The sequence below is a fragment of the Hyla sarda genome, chromosome 2 (assembly GCF_029499605.1).
Source record: "Hyla sarda isolate aHylSar1 chromosome 2, aHylSar1.hap1, whole genome shotgun sequence".
NCBI lineage: Eukaryota > Metazoa > Chordata > Amphibia > Anura > Hylidae > Hyla > Hyla sarda.
This window is the reverse complement of record NC_079190.1, coordinates 270237496-270243730: the sequence shown is the minus strand read 5'-3', so window position 1 is coordinate 270243730 and position 6235 is coordinate 270237496.

The following is a 6235-nucleotide window of genomic DNA, read 5'->3' as shown; positions in this document are numbered from 1 at the left end:
CTGTCACTGGGTCCTCTGACGTCTTCCCGGTAAAAAAAATCCTCGCCTCCAAGGTCGTCAGAGGTTAAAAAAAATTTCTTGTTGACTGGGAGAATTGTGGCCCCGAAGAGAGGTCTTGGAAGCCCGAGGACAATATCCTCGACAAGGAGCTTATCTATAGGTTCCTGGGCTCCAAGAAGAGGGGGAGACCCAAAGAGGGGGGGGGGGGTTACTGTCACGCCGAGCGCTCCGGGTCCCGCTGCTTCCCTGGAGCGCTCACGGCGTGCCTCTGTATGCAGCGCTCCGGGCGGCACTGCTGACCGCGAGTGCTGCTTCCATGTCTCCGGAGGGGACGCAATCCGAGGTACGGGACGTGCCCGCTCTCGGATCGTGCCCCGTGTCTCTCACCTGCCCCGTCCTCCTACTCAGTCCCGGCGCGCGCGGCCCCGCTCTCTAGGGCGTGCGCGCACCAGGTCTCTCAGATTTAAAGGGCCAGTGCACCATTATTTGGTGCCTGGCCCAATTAGTTCCTAACACTCCCTACACTATATAAACCCACTTCCCCTTCCTGTCCCTGCCGGATCTTGTTGCATTGTGCCCTGAGAAAGCGTTTCAGTGTGTTCCATTGCCTGTGTATCCAGACCTTGCCATTGCCCCTGACTACGAACCATTGCTGCCTGCCCAGACCCTCTGCTACGTCCGACCTTGCTCTTGCCTTGTCCTTGTGTACCGCGCATGTGTCAGCTGTCAGTGAGGTTGAGTCGCTATCGGGTGGAACAACCTGGCTGTTACCTGCCGCTGCAAGTCCATCCCGCTTTGCGGCAGGCTCTGGTGAAAACCAGTAATCCCTTAGATTCCGTTCCCCTGGTACGTCCCACGCCATCACCTCACTGACACAGAGGATCCACCACCCGTGTCCTCTCCGCATACCAGTCCGAATCCTGACAATTAGGCAGCAGTTTCCCCACATTAGGTAGCAGTTCCCCCCACATTAGGTAGCAATTTCCCCACAGTAGGTGGCATAGTCCCCCCCCCCCCCAGCCGACACACAGACATACAGACACAGACAGACAGAGATACACCCATACACACTCACCTGGCCTGCGTAGCACTTCTTCTCTCCGGCAGTGGCCTGAGGAGTGACGTCACTGGCATCCTCCTGGGCGGGTCTGCGGAGGGACGTCACTTGCGCGACATCCCTCGTCAGACCCCGGCCGGCCGCAGGCTCATTGTGTTGAAGTGGCCTCTGTGATATTAAGCAACTCGGGCTGCGCTGGCACCGCGGCCACTTTAGAAAAGTGAACAGCGGAGGCACAGCGGCAGGACCAGCCCAACCATGGATCTAGGTGGCACAAAAAAATGGGGCAGCAAACTCCTGCCCCTGAAAAGTGTCACCTTGGACCGTGGTCCCACCGGGTCCCATGGTAGGGCCGGCCCTGAGTCTGGCTTTGTTGAATGTTAGGAGAACATTCCTATTTGGTGGAGGAGTGATAATGCTGTTCCAGGGCTTCAAGGCCGAGGCTTTCTTCTTCCAGTGAAAGGCAAATCTGACTGCTTCAGCATACCAAGACATATTACAACTGTATGCTTCTAACTTTGTGAGAACAGTTTGGGTAATACCCTTTTCTGTGTCAGCAGGTTTGTGCCCAATGCACACAGTAAGGTCCATAAAAGGCATGGTTGGGTTAGTTTGGTGTGGAAGAACTTTTGATCATGTAGAAAGCCTTCCCACAAGACAGGAAGTTGTTATAACTGCAAAGAGGTAAACTTTCCATATAAGACTCCATATCATATTAATGCCTATGGTTTTAACACAAATTGTTCTAAAAGCTTCTGTAGATGTAAAGTGTAGGTGACTCAATACTTTTGTCTATATGGTGTTCACTGAGGTACAGTAGAGGCCCCATGGACCTCTCTGCAGCTGTCAGGCTAGCTTTACACACAGGTTTTTTTCTGGCCTTTTTTTGAATATCTGTCACTGGAGTTTTTGAGACAAAGTCAGAAGTGGATCCATGAGGAAGGAGAAGCATAAGTCCTTCCTTTATATTTCCCATTCAGTGGCACTGCAGTGTCAGTTAAAAAAAAAAAATGTCAGAAAAAAAACTTTGTAGAAACCTAGTCTAATACAGCTATGTCCATTAGCCCTGATGGGTTTGGAATCCATGGGGAGATTTATCAAAACTGTGCAAAAAGTTGCCAAGGCCTTTTCAAAAATTAAAGAAGTAATCTCATTGGTTGTTATGGGCAACTGGTCAACTTTCCCTCTACACGTGTTTTGATAAATCCCCCCCCATGATGTTTTAACTTATGTAGTGTGGTGTGGCACAATTGCACCTGTTATTATCACGTAGTAAGAGTCAACATTTTAAATTAAGGTAAAGATGCTACAATTTATTTTCAGCAAGCAAACTCCATAAATGACATGTAAGTACTGTGAATATATCAGAATGTTATTTACAGTGTAGCAGCACTGCCACTTAGTGTACATTTATAGGTAGTGTTGTGTTTCCCAGATATTAAACTTACACTATATGCTTTATTTTTTTTATGTTAAATAAATTAGTTGAATAATATTTACTGTAAAGTGTCACACAGGTAGTAGTAGTCTTGTTAGCTTTTTTTCTGAACAAATTACGTATAAAATGTCACAGAAAGCTGAAAAAACACAAAAGAATCATACTCATAGGGGGAGATTTATCATTGCTTTTAGAGCATTTTTTTTTGTCTATGTTCAGGCGCAGTTCAGGCACAAGAAGCATATTTTGAGACTTTTATGCATCTTTTGATATAGACAGTTTCACTCTTTTTGCCTACCCATAGAACTTTTTCTTTTTGACCATGCAGTGGTCACGTATTTATCATTTGCGACTTTTGTCAAAAGTCGCTATTTTTTCGCAAATGTACATTTTTAGGCGCAAAGCTACACCACCTACCAGTAGGCGTGAGAATCACTTCTACCTTCCGCAATTCAACCTTTAACCCCTTCCCACAGAATCCTGTCTATAGATGGCGAATTGCGCAGGTCCTTCGAGTTCTAGTTTTGCAACAGCAAGAGGCACACTGGTTGCAAACCACTGGGTTAAGTAACAAACTTTCAGTGTTTCGCAACCAAAGTGCCTCCAGCTGTTGCAAAACTACAACTCCCAGCATGTACAGTCTATCAGTGCATGCTGGGAGTTATAGTTTGAATAGCTGGAGGCTCAGCGGTTGCAAAACTCTGAATTTGGTATCAAACTCTGTTTCGCCACCAGTGTGCCTTCAGCTGTTGCAAAACTACAACTCTCAGCATGCACTTAGAGCCGAAGGGCATGCTGGGACTTGTAGTTATGCAATAGCTGGTGGCACACTACTGCAACTCCCAGCATGCCCTTTTGTAGTTTGTGCATGCTGGGGGTTGTAGTTATGCAATTTCTGAAGGCACACTTTTTCATAGAAAAAATGTGCCTCCAGCTATTGCATAACTACAACCACCAGTATGCACAAACTACCAAAGGGCATGCTGGGAGTTGTAGTTGAGCCTTCTGCTGTTGCATAACAACAACTCCCAGTGTGGTGCCTTGGAGGGGGGGGGTGTATGGTAGTTGGGGTGTTGCTGTGAGGTATATCACGGTTATAAATAACTCTTGTCAGTCGTGACGCCAGGGTGAGGGTTAAATACTGCAAGGCTTGGCCTATCGCCACCCTTCACAAGAGCGATAGGTAGATGCAGAATAAAGTATTGTCCACAACCAGAGCATTGCTGAAAACTAGCGTAAACGTTACTGAAGATTTTCTGTAACATGCGAACATAATAAACAGTCTTTGTAACAGAGTCTATGAACAGATTAGCTTAGATTGACAGTTGCTTGGAACTTGAGTAAGTTCCTCAGCTTGTAGGGATTTAGCATGCGCAGATCCGCTGGATTTAGGGTTATGTTTAGGTCCAGGGTCCTTGCCGATATTTGCGGGGAAATTTAGAAGAACTCACTAACTAATTCAGCCGTGGCCGCAAGGCTTTGGCCTAGTAATTGCGGAGGTCCTACCTCATCCAGTGACAGCAACACAAGAGAGCGAATAATGGCCGCAAGTCCCTTATATCGGCAGGGGCTGGCTGTTTTAGGATTGGTCCACACCATCTGTCAATCAGCTTTACAAGGCATCGTGGGTATCACATGTCCCATGAACCTCCAAAGGTCCTTTTTACCTACCATAGAGACTCGTGACCCGCAGGTCCTGCGACGCTAGCGCAAGGTAAGTACACTTTTTATATACATTTATTTCAATTTACCTGAATAATATATTAACTATTTAAGGGGTGACTAGGGGAGGACTAGACATGAGGACCCCACGGTCCCTAGGAACTCTGACTTTGGGGACCCTTACCAAGGTACGGTATGTAATACGGTACCGGGAAACCACAAACCCCCTAACTTAAAATAAGTCGACCCCGACGCCTTTCTCCTAAGGCAGAGGAACTAGGACGAAGGCTAAGGATGAAATTATTATACATATATACATCCTGACACATTCTCATGACTAGAGATAATTCCTTTTACTGGAGATAATACATTATATGCATCCTGACACATTCTTATGACTAGCATTATCTCACTAGACACTTAGAACTTTCTATACATTTTTAAAGTTCTCTAGACATATCTAATGCTCTCTAAAACATTTCTCAAGCTTTCTAGATATTTATACACAGCTCTCTAAACACTTAAGAAGCTCTCTAAACATTTATTCTCAAGCTGTCTAGACACATATCTCTCACTAAAATTTTTTATTTTTCGCCATTTAAGTTTACCTGTTAGTACACAGAAGGTTATATTGGCTTGCCTGAGGCTATCTACCAATGAGTTAGCTACTAGGGTCTATTGGCTACACGCTTCTTATCCCTAGAACACAACAGTATAACCTTACCTAGGTTACCTTTAGTAAATACGTGCATCAATTTTTAGCTCGCAAGAGCACCTACTGGCCAGGTAGTGCATCTCACACACGTAGAAAGAAAAGAAATAAGTGTACCTAACAGTGGCAGGAATTGGACAATGATAGGCTACAATTCCTAAAGTGTTTTTTCTTAATGTGAGATATATGTTATTTTGGTGTACTAAGTTAGAATGAGATAAGTACTCTTTAAGTAATTTGAGTGATGTACTATGTGTACAGATACTATTTGGAAGATCAGTCTTCCAGACCTTTGAGACCCTCGCAACATCACCTCTGGGCTGGCAGGAGTCTCTTCAAATATCACTTCTGTGGAAACTTCAGTCCCCGAGGGACCAGCTTGAGGGCTAGAAACAGAAGCAACATCTTCGGTTGGACTGGGAGATTTCCTAAAGTCACGTGGAGAAGGTCCTGCAGGACTTGGAGCGGCTACGGGAGAGGTTCTGGTGCTGACTGGAGCGACTGGTTGCGGTTGACTAGGTGGCACAACTAGTGGCAGCTGGACTACAGCTGGACATGGCATACCCCAATACATAACAGGCTGTTGAGAGGAGAACAAGGGAACGTCCATAGTGGGATGAATTCCTTCTCCTGGCACATATTCTCTCACTGGCCTGGCTGGAGGAGGAGTAGAAGGAGGTGGCGCAGGCAAATCTTCTTTCATGCACGCCTTTATCCTGTTTCTATGGACCACCTGTGGATCAAACCCTTCTTTCTGTACCTCATACACATCCTTGTCGGGATAGGGCAGTGCAGTAATAGTATAAGGTTCTGTCTCCCACAGAGGATCTAGCTTATGAGTCCTGGGAAACTTTCTGAGCCACACCTTGTTGCTGCAAAGCTGCAAAGGTTGATGTGAGGCGTGCCGATTATAGTCTCTTTGCTGTTGATCCTGAGCCTCGCCCATTTTCTTCTCAACAATGTCTCGGGCCTCTTCGATCCTCCTTCGATGTTCGGAGACCCAGTCCTGAGAGACTTGAGGGGAGTTGTTGAAAGGGGCCTGCAGTCCAAAGGTTCTGTCCTTTGGTAATTGACCATGTCGGCCCATCATCAGAAAGAAGGGAGTATACCCTGTGGAGCAATGGATCGTGTTGTTGTAAATTTCCAGTAGCTTGGGCAGTAATCGGGGCCACTCTTCATGTTTTGAGACAGAGGCTGCCCTGAGCATATGGATGAACACCTGGTTGATTCTTTCACAGAGCCCATTTCCTTGAGGATGGTAGGCTGTCGTTCGGAGCTTCTTGCAATCATGCAGCTGGCAGAGTTCTTGAAACAACTGAGCTTCGAACGCTGTTCCTTGGTCCATAAGGACTGATTCGGGACACCC